Raw genomic sequence first — 18,190 nt, forward strand, 5'->3', positions numbered from 1 at the left:
TCATTAGAAAAGACCCTGAGGCTGGGAAAGATTGAAGGCAGGAGGAGAAGGGTAGACAGAGGATGAGATTGTTGTATGGCATCACCTACTCGATGGACATGAGTTTGAGCAAACTCTGGGAGTTGGTGATGGACAGGGAGGCCTGGCGTGCTACAGTCCATGGGGTCACAAAGAATTGGACATGACTAAATGACTGAACTGAACTGAACTGAACTGATACTATTTGAGACGAACAGGTGGCAAGGGCCCACCAGACATAATGACAGGAACAAGAGGCTTGTTTGTCTTCAGGCACATCCTGTCACACATTACTGATGCCTCAGCTCTTCCTTGTCTGAGTGACATGATTGCTGCCTCTCTGTTCCCTCCCTCTGCTACTCCACACCACACTGGTTAGCTCTCCTCTGGCTCTGCACCCCTCTCTGCTGCAGGAAGGATGTGGCTCGAAAGAGCTGCTTGGCAGTTCAGTCTAGTAGACTTCTAGGTACACTGGAGCACTGGGGTTTCATCAGAGAACCTCCAAGTGTCAATATCTTGCAACATCAGTTCAGTTCAGTCACTCAGTCATGACTGACTCTTTGCGACCCCATGCGTCACAGCACGCCAGGCCTCCCTGTCCATCACCAACTCCCGGAGTTCACTCAAACTCATGTCCATTGAGTTGGTGATGCCATCCAGCCATCCAATTCTCTGTCGTCCCCTTCTCCTCCCACCCTCAATCCATCCCAGCATCAGAGTCTTTTCCAGTGAGTCAACTCTTTGCATGAGGTGGCCAAAGTATTGGAGTTTCAGCTTTAGCATCAGTCCTTCCAATGAACACCCAGGACTGATCTCCTTTAGAATAGACTGGTTGGATCTCCTTGCAGTCCAAGGGACTCTCAAGAGTCTTCTCCAACACCACAGTTCAAAAGCATCAATTCTTCGGCGATCAACTTTCTTCACAGTCCAACTCTCACATCTATACATGACCACGGAAAAAACCATAGCCTTGACTAGACAGACCTTTGTTGGCAAAGTAATGTCTCTGCTTTTTAAGATACTATCTAGGTTGGTCATAACTTTCCTTCCAAGGAGTAAGCGTCTTTTAATTTCATGGCTGCAATCAGCATCCGTAGTGATTTTGGAGCCCCAAAAAATAAAGTCTGACAATGTTTTCACTGTTTCCCCATCTATTTCCCATGAAGTGATGGGACCAGATGCCATGATCTTTGTTTTCTGAATGTTGAGCTTTAAGCCAACTTTTCACTCTCTTCTTTCACTTTCATCAAGAGGCTTTTTAGTTCTTCTTCACTTTTTGCCATAAGGGTGGTGTCATCTGCATATCTGAGGTTATTGATATTTCTCCCAGCAATCTTGATTCCAGCTTGTGCTTCTTCCAGCCCAGCGTTCCTCATGATGTACTCTGCATATAAGTTAAATAAGCAGGGTGACAATATACAACCTTGACGTACTTCTTTTCCTATCTGGAACCAGTCCGTTGTTCCATGTCCAGTTCTAACTGTAGCTTCCTAACCTGCATACAGGTTTCTCAAGAGGCCAGTCAGGTTGTCTGGTATTCCCATCTCTTTCAGATTTTTCCACAGTTTATTGTGATCCACACAGTCAACATATCCTTGCAACATATCCTCCTGTTGATCCACTGATGCCCCCTCCCCATTTTATCTTTTCTCCTTCCTCTCTGTCCTACTCTGGGTCCCAAGGGCTATGTACCCAGTCTCCCTAAACAACTGCAGTGTGGTGGGCAGGCACCAGGGGGATGTTGGTGAGCAGAAGACAAAGGTCAGGGCCTCCTCTCCCCGACAACTCTCCCTACTCAGCAAAAGGTTCTAGCAGCAACTAGAACTCTCCACACTTCAGTTTCTGCTGAGAGGGCTTTGCCCAACTGTTAGATTTCTCACTGACCTCATTTCCCTCCCTGTACCTTCAGCACTGGGGATATGATGTCTTCCTATCAGTGCTGGTCCCTAGGCAACTCATTCCTCCCTCATCTGTTCACTTACAAGACTGTAAGCAGTTCTTCCATTAATGTCTCTTCATCTGAATCATCAAGAATCTGCTTTCCTGCCAGGATAGTATCCACGGGTGTTTTCTTTGGAACACTTCAGTTTCTCCAGTGAAGAATTCTGTAATGTTTATCCAGGGGATAGAGGAAGTATATACTTGACTCTGAATGCTCACACAGTAAGGAGCATTGGGGTAGGCATTCAATTTTCCATATCCTCTTTATTGCCTCTTTATCATTTATCATTTTATTACAGTAGCTCTCCCTTATCTGCTATTATCCCTGGTGTTTTTGAGATTTACTCTCTTCAATGGAAATTTCCATTTTCTTAGTGGGGTTGGGCTATGGGGGATGGAAGAAAGGATCATTAGGTCTGACCATCTCTCAGAGAAATTTTTGACAAGTTCTTGTTTTTTCTACCCCCTTGTTTCATCTTAGTCTTATGTAGAAATAGGTACCTTTTAAGTTCTGAATTTTTCCCAAGTTCTGTGGTATGAATTGATCTTCCTACTGATATATACATGCCATGCTATAAATTTCCGTCTAAAAACTCTTTTTCAACATCCCCAAATTTTGATAAGTTACATGTTCATTTTCATTTAGTTCAAAATATTTTATAATTTCTCTTGAGATTTCTTCTATGATGCCTGTGTTGTGTAGAAGTGTGTTGTTTGGGAACTTTCCTGGTGGTCCAGTGGTGAAGACTCTGCACTCCCCATGCAGGTGGTGTGGGTTTGATGCCTAGTCAGGGAACTAATTCCCCAAGGGCTGCATGGCAGAAGTGTGTTGCTTAATCACCAAGTTTGTTGGGAATTTCCAACTGTTTTCTGTTCCTGATGTCTTGTTTAACTCCACTGCAATCTGTATGATTTCTTTTAGTTGTGTTAAGTTGTGTTTTATGGCCCAGAACGCAGTATGTTCTGGTGAATGTTCCATGTGAGCTGGAGAAGAACATGTACTCTGCTGTTGTTGGACAAAGTGCTCTATAGAGGTCCATTAATCAAGTGGTGAATGGTATTTTTGAGTTCAGCTGTGTCCCAACTGATGTTCTGCTTGATGGATTGCTGAAGACTCCAAGTATAACAATGGGTTAATCTATTTCTCCTTGCAGTTCGATCAGTTTTCACCTCCTGTATTTTGAGGTTGTGTTGTTCCATCCATGTACAATATAGACTTTCATGTCTTCTGGGGGAAGAGGGGAAAAAACAAAAAGGTCAAATAGGGACTTTTTATGAAATTTATGAAGTGTTTTGTGTTATAAAACCTTTCCTTCATGTCCTCCAAAAATCTTCCAAACAACAATGCAAAACTTGTTTTACTCACTTATGATTTCTGCCTTGGGGAGGCTCTAAGGGAAAAGGGCTGAATTCCATTATGAGTTAAGGGCACACATGGAGACAAACAGCATTTGAGTTCTGTTGCTTTTTATTTTCCTTCCTTTATTTCTTTTTCTTCCCTTCCTTCCATTCAACAGATATGCACTACATACTCAGGTATTATACCAACTGCTATGGATTATAAATATGTGGTTTCAATATATTAACAATAGAGTTGGAGATACTGAGATAGCACTGATATCATGGAAAATTTTGAAGAAAGTGTGTGACGTGTAGAGCAGAGAAACAGAGAGAGTGCTTGGTGTAGAAATGGACAAACCAGTCTCTGGGCTTCCCTCATGGCTCAGTAGTGAAGAGACGATCTGCAATGCAGGAGAAACAGTTTTAATCTCTGGGTCAGAAAGATCCCCTGGAGAAGGAAATGACAACCCTTTTCAGTATTCTTGTCTAGGAAAGCACGTAGACAGAGGAGCAGAGTTCCAAAGGATATCAAGGAGAGATAAGAAAGCCTTCCTAAGTGAACAATGCAAAGAAATAGAAGAAAACAATAGAATGGGAAAGACTAGAGATCTCTTCAAGAAAATTATAGATACTAAGGGAACATTTCAGGCAAAGATGGGCACAGTAAAGGACAGAAACAGTATGGACCTAACAGAAGCAAAAGATATTAAGTAGAGGTGGCAAGAATACAGAGAAGAACTATATGAAAAAGATCTTCATGACCCAGATAACCACGATGGTGTGATCACTCACCTAGAGCCAGACATCCTGGAATGCGAAGTCAAGTGAGCCTTAGGAAGTATCACTATGAACAAAGCTAGTGGAGGTGATGGAATTCCAGCTGAGCTAATTCAAATCCTAAATGATGATGCTGTGAAAGTGCTGCACTCAAAATGCCAGCAAATTTGGAAAACTCAGCAGTGGACACAGGTTTGGAAAAGGTCAGTTTTCATTCCAGTCCCAAAGAAAGGCAATGTCAAAGAATGTTCAAACTACCACACAATTGTACTCATCTCACATGCTAGCAAATTAATGTTCAAAATTCTCCAAGCCAGGCTTCAACAGTAGAACTGAGATTTCAGCACAAGTAGAACAGAGAACTTCTAGATGTTCAAGCTGGATTTAGAAAAGGCAGAGGAACCAGAGATCAAATTGCCACCATCTGTTGGATCTTAGAAAAAGCAACAGATTTCCTGAAAAACATCTGCTTCATTAAAGTCTTCGATGGTGTGGATCACAACAAACTGTGGAAAATTCTGAAAGAGATGGGAATACCAGACCATGTTACCTGCCTCCTGAGAAACCTGTATTCAGATCAAGAAGCAATGTCCAGTTAGAACTGGACATCTAACAGACTGGTTCCAAATTGAAAAGAGTATGTCAAGGCTGTCTATTGTCACCTTGCTTATTTAACTTATATGCAGAGTACATCATGAGAAACGCTGGGCTGAAGGAAGCACAAGCTGGAATCAAGATTGCCGGGAGAAATATCAATAACCTCAGATATGCAGATGACACCACCCTTATGGCAGAAAGTGAAGAGGAACTAAAGAGACTCTTGATGAAGGTGAAAGAGGAGAGTGAAAAAGCTGGCTTAAAGCTCAACATTCAGAAAATGAAGATCATGGCATCCAGTCCCATCACTTCCTGGCAAATGGATGGAAAAACAACTAAAACAATGACAGACTTTATTTTCTTGGCTCCAAAATCACTGCACATGGTGACTGCAACCATGAAATTAAAAGATGCTTGCTCCTTGAAGGAAAAGTTATGACCAACCTAGACAGCATATTACAAAGCAGAGACATTACTTTACTGACAAAGGTCCATCTAGTCAAAGCAATGTTCTTTCCAGTAGTCATGTATGGATGTGAGAGTTGGACCATGAAAAAGGCTGAGCACCAAGGAATTGATGCTTTTGAACTGTGGTGTTGGAGAAGACTCTTGAGAGTCCCTTGGACTGCAAGGAGATCCAACCACTCCATCCTAAAGGAGGTCAGTCCTGAATATTCATTGGAAGGACTGATGCTGAAGCTGAAACTCCAATCCTTTGGCCACCTGATGTGAAGAACTTACTCATTTGAAAAGACCCTGATGCTGGGAAAGACTGAAGGCATGAGAAGAAGGGGACAACAGAGGATGAGATGGTTGGATGGCATTATCGAATCAACAGACATGATTTTGAGCATGGTCCAAGAGATAGTGAAGGACAGGGAAGCCTGGAGAGCTACCGTCCATGAGGCTGCAAAGAGTCAGACATGACTGAGCAACTGAACAATAGACAGTCTCCATCCACACAAGGCCCACATTTTAGACAAGGGAGAGTGGAACCTAAGTATTACCGGGAGAACTAAGTAGAAGATAATATTCTGGACCATACAGAAGTTAAGTGCAGGGCCAGTAAACCTGAAGCTGGGTGACACATTTCCACGTACCCATTCAGTATTGGTGCAGGGAAGCATATAAGTAGGAAATTGTGAAAGGTGAGCCTAAAGGCAGACTGGGGGAACTAGTGTGTTTTGAACATCATTCTGAACACTGTGGAGATATCCTCAAGAATTTTAGGATGAGGGGTGGGATAGAAACAGATTTAGATCACTAAAAGACCACTTGGCAGTACCATAGAGTATAACAAAGTAGGGCGAGGTGGAGGCACAGAGACCAGAAGAGAAGCAACTGCGGTCCAGTCATCATAACAACTGCTGTCCGTGATGGTGAGGCTTGAACAGTGGCAGCGGATCCAGAGATGAAGGAGACAGTAGGGTAGAGAGGATGCTGTGGTGGGTGGTTAAAATCTAGCCTGCACTCTCCACAACTAGATAAAAGCCCATGCAGCAACGAAGACCCAGCAAAGCCAAAAGAAAATAAATAAATAGATAAAATTAATTTTTAAAACTTCTATGGTAAGTCATAATGGAAAAGAATATGAAAAAAATGCATATATATGTATGTATAACTGAATCACTTTGCTGTACAGCAGAAATTAATACTACATTTTAAATCAACTATAATATTTTTAAAAAATAAACAAACATAAAAAAATCTACAGAATCTGGTCATGGGTTATCAGTATGGAGGAGGAAGCAGAACTGAGGCTGGACACATCTGTAAGGGTGTGGGGAAATTTCACTGAATATCCTGGGAAACTCCCTAAAGGACTCTTGGTGGCCCTCATGGGAGTCACAGGAGATGCCATCAAGTGTGTGCTCTTAAAATTGCATATAAAATGCAGCTGAATAAGCAAATCTGTTGAGACTGAAAGTAGAATCCTGGTTGCCAGGAACTGGGAGAGAGGGCAATAGGGAAACGAGGAGTGATTGTTAATGAATAATAGGGTTTCTCTGGTGAGTGATGAAAGCATTCTGGAATTCAATAGTAGTGATGGTCCCTCAACCTTGAGAATATATTGTGCTTAGTCGTTCAGTCGTGTCTGACTCTTTGTGACCCTTTGGACTGTAGCCCACTAGGCTCCTCTGTCCATGGAATTTTTCAGGCAAGAATACTGGAATGGGTTGCCATTAAATGCCACTAAATTGTAAACTTTGAAAAAGCAAATTGTTTGTGAGTTATATCTTAAAATATATATACATATATATATATATACACACATGTATATATTTACACACACATATAACCAAGTCTCAGGGCCCAGGTGCCACTAACTAGACCATGTGGGATATCTCCTTGTCTTAGGACCTTTGGACCAGTGCACTGCCCTCTGAACTGGGCTCAGCTCATCTCATCGGAAACCTTTTTTCTTCACCAGTAGAAGCTTTAAGATAGTGGCCTTAGAGCAATGGAGACTCAGATGTAGACAAAAGACTTGTGGACACAGGGAAGGAGAGGATGGGATGAATGGAAAGAATAACGTGGAAACATATATACTACCATATGTAAAATAGATAGCCAGTGAGAATCTGCTGTATGACTCAGGGATCTCAGTGACTCACAAAGCAGGGCTTTGCAACAACCCCGAGGGGTGGGATGGGGTGGAAGGTGGGAGGGAGGTTCAAGAGGGAGGGGACATATGTATACTTACAGCTGATTCATGTTAATATATGGCAGAAACCAACACAATATGTAAAGCAATTATCCTTCAATTAAAAATAAATCAATTTTTTAAAAAAGATAGTGGCCTTGATCATATATCCAAAGAAAACTCTAATTCAAAAAGAGACTTGTATCCCAATGTTCATAGCCGCATTAAAGACATGGAAGTGACCTAAATCTCCATCAAGATATGAGTGGATAAATAAGATGTAGTATATATGTATATATATATATATATATATATATATATATATGCTTAGCCAGAGAAAAAAATGCAATAATGCCATTTGCAGCAACATGGATGGACCTAGAGATTATCATACTAAGTGAAGTAAGTCAGACAAAGAAAGACAAATGTCAAATGATATCACTTGTATGTGAAATCTAAAGTATGGTACAAATGAACTAATTTACAAAACTGAAACAGACTTGTAGACATAGAAAACAAATGTATGGTTACAAAGGGGGAAAGTAGATGGGAGAGGGATAAATTAGGAGTTTCAGATTAGCAGATACAAATGACTATATATAAAATAGATAAACAACAAGGTCCTACTGTATTGCACAGAGAACTATATTCAGTATCTTATAATAAACCATAACAGTAAAGGATCTGAACAAGAATAAGAGATAGAGATAGAAAAAATATATATATATACATATAACGGAGTCACTTTGGTATATACCAGAAAATAATGCAACATTGTAAATCAATTGTACTTTAATAAGTAATCTCAATACATAATAATTAATCTTTTAATTTTTTAAAAAGAAAGTGGGCTTAATAACACTCTTGGACATCTTCTTCTCTTATCAGCTTCTCTTATCCTTAGAGGGGGAGCCTATTATCTATGGACAAAAAATAGGAGGAACAAGGAAAGAAGACAATTATTCCAGCCAGCCCAGATGAAAAGTGTCTGCAGTTCCCAGCTGACAAGTGGCCATTTTCTGTAGGCCACTGAGACTTAGTTTGTCAAAGAAATAAAAGCACACACAAACACACAGTTAACATGTATCTACCAAGGAACTGAGACCTTCATCTCCTTTACCTTCATTATGTTTAAAACCTAATGAACTTCTTGATTATTTTAGAAAATAACAACGGTATATTAAATTTTCATTTCAGTAAGATTGGACTGGGTTTTCTTTACTAAAAACTAGATACCACATGACTTGGGCTAGTGTGACACAGTGACAAGATCATGGGCCTCAAAGTCAATAAGAGATGAGGCTCACCAGTGGTAGGTTGTGGTCTTGCGCAAGTTATTGGGAACACCATAAGCCTTTGATTCTTAAACTCTAAGTTGAGGATAATACCTACTTCAAAATATGAAATGCCATAAAACATGCAAAGTGTCTAGTAGCATTTGGCAAGATGTCATCAATGAACATTACTCCTTCCCTGCTATGACAAAGAGAATATAGTTCTCTGGTCTTCTCTCTCTTTCTGCCTCTCTCTTCACCCCATCTTCCCTCCCTCTCTTTTCCTCTCTTCTACCTTCCTCTAAAAATATGGATTGTCTGACTTGCACTAAAAAAGATACCAAAATTTGAGATTCTATAAGACTCTTTGAATGTCTTCTTTAAAAAAAAAAAGGAAAAAATACTATATTGATTTTTACTTGTTTCTCTGAGTCATAGAAACACAAAAAGTGGAAGATTCTGGTAGCTCAGTGATTTTCCTTTTCTCACTCATAATAATGTAGCTAAGTCTCTCTGGCCCTTTCATCACTACTTTCATCCAAGTTATGCTCAGTTAGGATATCATTTGCATCTTGGCAAGATGATTACTTTAATATGCAGTCATGAAAAAAAAAGACAGAACCCAAACAGGAAAAAAGAACACCTTTTAAATAACTGAGGTATTAAAAGAGGAACAGTTTCATGAGAGTATATTACTTGACCTTCTGCAAAGACAAGTACACTGGATCTAATTTTAAGGAACCAATTACATTTTTTTCTATCCAGAGAGATGGCTTGATTTGATTGAAATCTGGTTAGGATGCAAAGAGGCTATTACAATGATTTTTAGCATTTTTTTCCCAGAAAGTGATTCATTAATTGCCTGTGAATATTCATCTCTCAAACCTCCTACTCTATTAGGCTCAAACCAGAGTTGTAAAATTATGATGTTTTTATTGATACAATTAATAACAAATGTTACCCATTAACTTGATTATGGTCAAATTGGACAATTAACAAATGTACTCAGAACCTTACTCCAGTGAATTTAATATAAATATGAGGCAACATATTGACCTGAAAAGATGAAATCAAGAATGTTACTGTAGAAATAAAAAGTAGAGAAAGTGCTTTACCAAGCTTTGGAAAAATCTAAAAATAATGATTTTTAAAATGAATTCTCTTTAGATTTCTCTGAACACAATGCTCAAATAATTTAAGACATCTGTTCAGTATATGACATCAATCGAAATGATAAAAGATAGTTTAGAACACCAGATGCGAGAATACCACAAAAAGCAATAATATGCAACATGCAGAGATTAGATTATGAAAAAAAATAATAGCCTACCATACCACTTTACTTCACTCCTCATTCTACAACCAAGAGTCAAGCTCCGTATAATCAGAAAATCTCAGAAGTAACACAATGAAATCTTTCTGCCCTATTGTAATGCTGCTGCAAATTGTAACCTTGAAGAGCGTACTCAGATGTGTACCAGTGGATCTTAATTGCAAAACAGCATAAGGAATGAGATTTGTAAATAAAGTCTAAGGACCTAAAATAAGATTTTAAATCAGGCTACATTAATTTGGAATTCATCCATGCGTTGATGTTTGCCTTTATGTTATTTAAAAAGAAAATCAGAATGTATCCAGGATTTTTCTTTTATTTAAAAAAAATAGCACCCTTTGATAGCTCAGCTGGCAGGGCAAAGGGCTGCAGAGGTGATTAAAAAAAAAAAACAACAGATTCCTTTACAAGCGTTAAACAATAAACTTCACTGAGCTAACCCCTGCCCTACATGCACAGTCAGGGTAGGGATGGAAGGAAGGTGAGAAACAGTAAAAGTGGAACACACATGGCGACTGACAAAATTAACAGTAGATAAAGAAGAAATCCCGTTCCTTGAGGCCAGGGTAATTACTGTCTTATCCCATTTTACAGATCAGAAACTGAAGCTGAGCAGTTACTTCTGCAAAATCCCACAGCTGAGAATCAGTTCTGAGGGATTTTCTTTTACCCCTAATGCCCCCATTTTTCCTGTTAGACTGTCTTCAGAAAGATAATGCAAGATTCCTAAAGAGTGGCTGATTAACAAAATCCTTCTATGATTATCCCTCCTCCAACTAGAAAACGGAAAGCTGACCGGGCTGGCTCGAGTGAAGAATCTGCCTGCAATGCTGCAGACACGAGTTCTAACCCTGGGTCAGGAAGATCCCGTGGAGAAGGAAATGGCAACCTACTCAAGTATTTTTGCCTGGAGAATTCCATGGACAGAGGAGCCTGGTGGACTACCGTCCATGGGGTTTCGAAGAGTCAGACGTGACTGAGCACCTAACACTACTGAGTCTGGGCTGTTTGCTTGGTGCCCTTGGGATATACCAATACGAATAGAGGTCTCAGCAGCTAGAAACCAAGATCCCCCCCCTCACAGGTCAAAGTCAGCTGTAAGCATGACTGTTAGGCATTGTGTAGGGGTTCAGACAAATAGAATACTATTGTTGATAAGATGCTTCCAGGCTGATTAGAAGACAAGGCAGGATCACCCCCCCAAAATAAATATAATAAGAATCCCAAGCAACTATGGAGGAAAGTTGAAAGAGGTATTTTTGCTTCAGGACTTTGAGAGATCCTACATACTAAAGTGGGCTTCCCAGATGTCTCAGCAGTGAAGAACCTGCCTGCAATGATGGAGACATGAGTTTGATCCCTGGGTTGGGAAGATCCCCTGGAAAAGGGCATGGCAACTCACTTCACTAATCGCATGGACAGAGGAGCCTAGTAGGCTACAGTCCATAGGGTCGCAGAGTCCAGCACTACTGAAGTGTCTGAGCATGCACACACATATTCAACCACATGGGTAACAGTCTAACTCCCAAATGCAAAAGGACATGTGGATCCATCTAAGTGTGAAATAGATGGATGTTTTTACTCCATTCCTTTTCTTTACCCCCTTTCCTATTTTCAGTGCTTTTAGACCCCTCTTCCTATGGCTCACCCAGTGTCTCCAGATGCCTAAGCCCTGCCTCGACTGTGCAGGATAGTTTCATGCTCAACATCTTTTGCTTTCATTCCTTTCCTTTCCAAACTTACTAGTTCTATTTCTCCATTCTCAGTACTCGGTTCTCTTCTCGGAAAATTCAAACTTAACTGTCGGATATCCCAAGTAAATATTATGCCTTTACAGTAACTGGGAATTACTTTTGCTGGCAATCAATTTAGGCTGTGTAGATATTTTAAAGAAGATCACAAAAATAACTTCTGAACAAGTGCTTATAATGTATTCTTGCTCAGATTCAGACTCTACCTAAGGACAATGGCTCCCAAACCAATCTTAGGAAGTTTCTTGATTAATTTAATTTTACTTAAAAATATAAAGCAATTAATATTCTTAATGAAGCATCTAGTTTGACCTCTGTTCAGTTCTTTTTTTCAGTTCAACAAAAAACAAAAGATCCCAGTTACCTTGCTTAAATTAGTTAAAAATAATTCACTTTAGACACTTCAAATGTTTCAATATTTTGTGCATGACTAAGCAAAAAGAAACTTATTTTGACTGTATCTTCAAATTTTCAATTTTTTTACAATTTTATAATTACTGATCCTTGGTAAGTATTGAAAACTGAGACTTCAGTGTATCTGAGGTCCCAGAATACTTGCATACATATAAAACAAACAGAGACTTGAAGAAAAATCCTATCTTTGAGAAAATGTGAAAAAAAAATGGAAGTCTAAAGTTGCCATTTAAATTGCATACATTAGAATATAATCAATTTCAGATCACTTTTATGAACCTGCATAATGGTTTCATATCCAGTGTGTATGTGCTCAGTCTCTTAATCATGTATGACTCGGCCACCCCATGGACTATAGCCTGCCAGGCTCCTCTATCGATGGGATTTTCCATGCAAGATTACCAGAATGGATTGCAATTTCCTCCTCCAGGGGATAAGGTACAAATATGAACACTCAGTTCAGTTCAGTTCAGTTCAGTTGCTCAGTCGTGTTGAACTCTTTGCGATCCCATGGACTGCAGCTCGCCAGGCCTCCCTGTCCATCACCAACTCCCGGAGTTTGCTCAAACTCATGTCCATTGAGAGGGTGATGCCATCCAACCATCTCATCCTCTGTCGTCCCCTTCTCCTCCTGCCCTCAATCTTTCCCAGTGTCGGGATCTTTTCAAATGAGTCAGCTTTTCACATCAGGTGGCCAAAGTATTGGAGTTTTCTGAATGTTGAGCTTTAAGCCAACTTTTCACTCTCTTCTTTCACTTTCATCAAGAGGCTTTTTAGTTCTTCTTCACTTTTTGCCATAAGGGTGGTGTCATCTGCATATCTGAGGTTATTGATATTTCTCCCGGCAATCTTGATTTCAGCTTGTGTTTCTTCCAGCCCAGCGTTCCTCATGATGTACTCTGCATATAAGTTAAATAAGCAGGGTGACAATATACAACCTTGACGTACTCCTTTTCCTATTTGGAACCAGTCTGTTGTTCCATGTCCAGTTCTAACTGTTGCTTCCTGACCTGCATACAGGTTTCTCAAGAGGCAAGTCAGGTGGTCTGGTATTCCCATCTCTTTCAGAATGTTCCACAGTTTATTGTGATCCACACAGTCAAAGGCTTTGGCATAACCATAAAGCAAAAATATATGTTTTCCTGGAAATCTCTTGCTTTTTCCATGATCCAGCAGATGTTGGCAATATGATTTCTGGTTCCTCTACTTTTTCTAAATCCAGCTTGAACATCTGGAATTTCACAGTTCATGTATTGCTGAAGCCTGGCTTGGAGAATTTTGAGCATGACTTTACTAGCGTGTGAGATGAGTACAATTGTACGGTAGTTTGAGCATTCTTTGGCATTGCCTTTCTTTGGGATTGGAATGAACACTGACCTTTTCCAGTCCTGTGGCCACTGCTGAGTTTTCCAAATTTGCTGGCATATTGAGTGCAGCACTTTCACAGCATCATCTTTCAGGATTTGAAATAGTTCAATTGGAATTCCATCACCTCCACTAGCTTTGTTCGTAGTGATGCTTCCTAAGGCCCACTTGACTTCACATTCCAAGATGTCTGGCTCTAGGTGAGTGATCACACCATCATGATTATCTGGGTTGTGAAGATCTTTTTTGTACAGTTCTTCTGTGTATTCTTGCCACGTCTTCTTAATATCTTCTGTATCTGTTAGGTCCATACCATTTCTGTTCTTTATTGAGCCACATGAACACTGGTAAGAAACAAAAGCTAACTATAACCATCATAAACATGATTGGATTTGATATTTTCTTACGAAATAATTTTCCAAGTTAAAGATGTGTAAATAGGCTACTCAGACAACATATTTCCCAAATCTTAACAAGCAATTTCTGATACCTCATGAAAGTAAAGAATTTTGAGATATAATTAACTTAAGAGAACTGTGATTTTGGAAAATATTACAACTTTTAAGAGAAAGTACCTTACTATAAGGCCTAAAAATGTCAGTGACCTAGTCATTCTAAATATAAAAATTAAATAGCAAAAATTTATCAGTATTTCTGTCAGTGTCTAAGGGACTAGATAATTTTCCTCTAAAAATAAAGCCCTATAATGGAGAAGTGATGGTTCTTCACTATTTTTTTTTTGCATAATTTATGGTTCTTTGGGGTTTTTGGGCCACTCCTCACTGCACATGGGATCTTAGTTCCCTGACCAAGGATCAAATTCATGCCACCTCCCCTGCCAGAGAAGTCCCTAGTACTTCTCAATTTTAATGATTCTTTTCATTGTCCCAAGAGATTGTGTGACTCCCAACTCCAGAACAGAATAGTTACCAAGAGGCCTTCTAGTATTGATATTTTTTTGTAAATAAACTTTCTTATAGGAAATACAACTTACTGTCCAGTTCTGTGGGATTCTAGTCAACGTCTCATTGTTTTCATCATTAATTAATAAACTGAAATTGTCATATATAAATAAAATCTTTCAGCATCTGTCAGACCTTACTTAGCCCTGACTAAAATGTGAAAATTGAGTTCCATTGCCTGAAAATTGCTGGATATGAAATAAACTCATCTATAAGTAGACACTTTTTGAGTCTCAAGCTCTGGACAGTTTCTCTCTCTTTCACTTGACATTTGCCTCATGAACATGGTCCAGTTCAGTTCAGTTCAGTTGCTCAGTTGTATCTGACTCTTTGTGACCCCATGGACTGCATGCAGCATGCTAGGCATCCCTGTCTATCACCAACTCCCGGAGTTCACTCAAACTCATGTCCATTGAGTCGGTGATGCCATCCAGCCATCTCATCCTCTATTGTTCCCTCTCCTCTAGCCTTCAATTTTTCCCAGCATCAGGGGCTTTACAAATGAGTCATTCTTCACATGAGGTAGCCAAAGGATTGGAGTTTCAGCTTCAACATCAGTCCTTCCAATGAATATTCAGGACTGATTTCCTTTAGGATGGACTGGTTGGATCTCCTTGCAGTCCAAGGGACTCTCAAGCATCTTCTCCAACACTACAGTTCAAAAGCATCAATTCTTCAGTGCCCAGCTTTCTTTATAGTCCAACTCTCACATCCATACATGACTACTGGAAAAACCATAGCCTTGACCAGATGGACCTTTGTTGGCAAAGTAATGTCTCTGCTTTTTAATATGCTGTCTGAGTTGGTCATAACTTTTCTTCCAAGGAGTAAGCATCTTTTTATTTCATGGCTGCAGTCACCATCTGCAGTGATTTTGGAGCCCCCCAAAATAAAGTCTGCCATTGTTTCCACTGTTTCCCCATCTATTTGCCATGAACATGGTAAATGTTAATTTTTAAGATTAAGTATCATTACTGTCATCTTTTTTGCATACATGTTTAGGACTAATTTCAGTTGTTTTCTTCTCACTTTTGGAAAACTAAATCACTCACAATATTTACAGGGATGTCTTAAGAAAAAAGACTATAATCCAGTAATTTTTTTTTTTCAGATCTGAAAATGTCTTTATTTTTTAGAAAATGGATTCCAGGAAGGTTAAAAAGCAATACCAGAGGGTATATAGGCACAGAAATAGATGCAGTCATTCAAAGCATTCAATTAAGAATATGGCAATATAAATATCTGAAAAGCATCTCTTAGGTGTTTGAAACAAAATGTATAAGTCATTCCTAACTATTTGGAGCTTTACAGACGAAAAATGATTAACATTTCAAAGTCCTATAAGCTTTTTCCTTGGTTAATAACATTAAATGGTTTGCCTTTGATCAAATTCCTTCCTTTTTAAACACAGATAAAAGTATTACATAGGTCCACTGTTAAGACAACATGTTGCAAATTAAATTTCATATAATGTATTCCAACAATGCTTAGAAAATAAAAAGTGTTGCGGTGGCTTTGGACTAAGTTTAATAGTCGTCTCCTCGGCTGACAACTTCTTTACATGTTGGACGCAAAAGTATGGTATGTTCAAACTGTGCTGTATATGATCCTTTAATGTCACATAATGGTGGATATGGGTCTACAATGCCCAAGTCACACAGATTCTTCAGAGCCATCAAGTATTTACTTTCTCCCAAACGATCCAGCCATCTGCGGCAGAAGGCAAGAGTGCCAAAGTTTTCATTGATGACATTTAACAAGTGTTTTGTTCTTGGAAGCCTTATTGGCACGTGTCCAACATCAAAATTTTTCATGTAATGTGAACATTCCATATCATCATGAACCACACCTTTTCCTGTGCTACCAAAGGTTTCAATGGCATATACTTCTCCTTCCTCCATTCTTGTTGCCTCTCCTCCTTTCACAATGGGCACTGTTTTCCCAGTGTGTATTCTATATGGCCCAATCGAATGTCCATTTAGATTACGGATTGGTTTCACTTGATATGTCTTCCCATCTATTTCAACTTCATAGGATTCCATAACTTCTTGGATAGCCTCACCAACATCACAGAGATGAACATCAATTCCGGCACACTTTATTCCAGTGTTAGTGGCATCTTTTACAGCTTTTAATAATGTATCATATTTGGGATTAAAAGTGACAGTAAAAGCACAATCAATAATCCTACCACTTATATGTGTTCCAAAGTCTATCTTACAGATGTCATCATACTGTAATACTGTTGTGTCACCAGCATTGGGAGTATAATGGGCAGCACAGTTATTCAGAGAACACCCAGTAGGAAATGCCAGGCCTGCGTTTAATCCATTCTCTTTTATTAACTTTCGTTAACAGTCTTCCAGCTTCTCACAGATTTCTATCATTGTCATCCCAGGCTTGATCCAGCTCATAACGTATTTTCTAACTTGTCGATGTGCTTCTGCAGCTTCTCAAAAATCATTCCAAATCTCTTCACTAGCTTGATCTAATGCTTTCTTTTCTTCACTTGTAGTTCTCCAAGCAGCTGTTCGCCCATCTTGTGTGGGTGGGTATTCGCATTCTTGTCCTTTGGGAAATACACCATTAGGATACAGGTCACATATTGGAACTGAGGGAGGGTCTGTTTGAACTTTTGGTCCTCTCTTCTTCTTCTTCTTTCCAGCTCCTCCATCTCCATCACCATCTCCATCTTCATCATCTCTTTCTTTCTCTTCCAATGCTTGTCTTTCCAATTGTCTTGCCACCTCATCAACTGAGGCTCCTGCTTCTTTATCAGGTTCCTGTTGCCCTGTGGCAGCCCCTTTACTCTTCTTCTTCTTCCGTCTTTTTTTCTTGGCCGCCTCCTCAGCCGTAGAGGCAGCTCCCTCCTCCCTGTCGTCTGGATCCAGGTCGCCATTCAGGTGGCTCCCGCAGGACGCTGCCTCCTCCACACCCGCCATGTTGCCCGAGAGAGCGCAAGGCACTGAAACAGAAGCGCGAGGGCCTGCTCCTTCTTCACCCACCTCGCCAGTAAATTTTAAATGTGTGTGTCAGATATTATTTAAGAAGGGAATTGGGCTCTGAAATCAATCAATAAATGAAAGAAAGTAACTCCCAAAACATTATGGGGCTCCCTTTCTGGACCTCTAAGTTCTGTCTATAGGATAAAGCTGTTGATACAAATACTTAGGGCATTTGAAGTGAAAAAGCCCAGCCTGAGGCTCTTAGGCAAACTGCTGCTACTGCTAAGTCACTTCAGTCGTGTCCGACTCTGTGTGACCCCATAGACGGAAGCTCACCAGGCTCCCCAGTCCCTGGGATTCTCCAGGCAAGAACACTGGAGTGGGTTGCCATTTCCTTCTCCAATGTGTGAAAGTGAAAAGTGAAAGTGAAGTCGCTCAGTCGTGTCCGACCCTTAGCGACCCCACGGACTGCAGCCTACCAGGCTCCTCCATCCATGGGATTTTCTAAGCAAGAGTACTGGAGTGGCTTGCCATTGCCTTCTCTCTTCTTAGGCAAACAGAACATGCTTAATTTATAACCCACTTACTCACGGCTGCCAAAACCTATGACCTGTTGCCTTTTAAAAAACCGTAGAGGGATTTGCCTGGCTGTCCAGTGGATAAGACCCTATGCTTCCAATGCAAGGGTCTTGGGTTCTATTCCAAGTTGGGATCTAAGATCTGACATGCTGCATGGCAAGGTCTCACCCACCTCAAAACAAAACGAAAAACAAAATAAACAAACAAACAAAAAACAGTAAAAATTTGGAGCTAGGTGATAATTTAGTG

At 39.9% G+C, this 18,190-nt stretch overlaps 1 pseudogene; it reads right to left on the reverse strand.

Moving 5' to 3' along the window:
• Window positions 1-15,514: 15,514 nt before the first annotated feature.
• On the reverse strand, window positions 15,515-17,396 carry LOC129552604 (methionine aminopeptidase 2 pseudogene; annotated as a pseudogene).
• Between the last annotated feature and the right edge of the window lie 794 nt (window positions 17,397-18,190).

This window comes from Moschus berezovskii, chromosome 3 (assembly GCF_049115385.1).
Source record: "Moschus berezovskii isolate FMDL1 chromosome 3, NW_MosBer_1.0, whole genome shotgun sequence".
NCBI classification, from domain to species: domain Eukaryota; kingdom Metazoa; phylum Chordata; class Mammalia; order Artiodactyla; family Moschidae; genus Moschus; species Moschus berezovskii.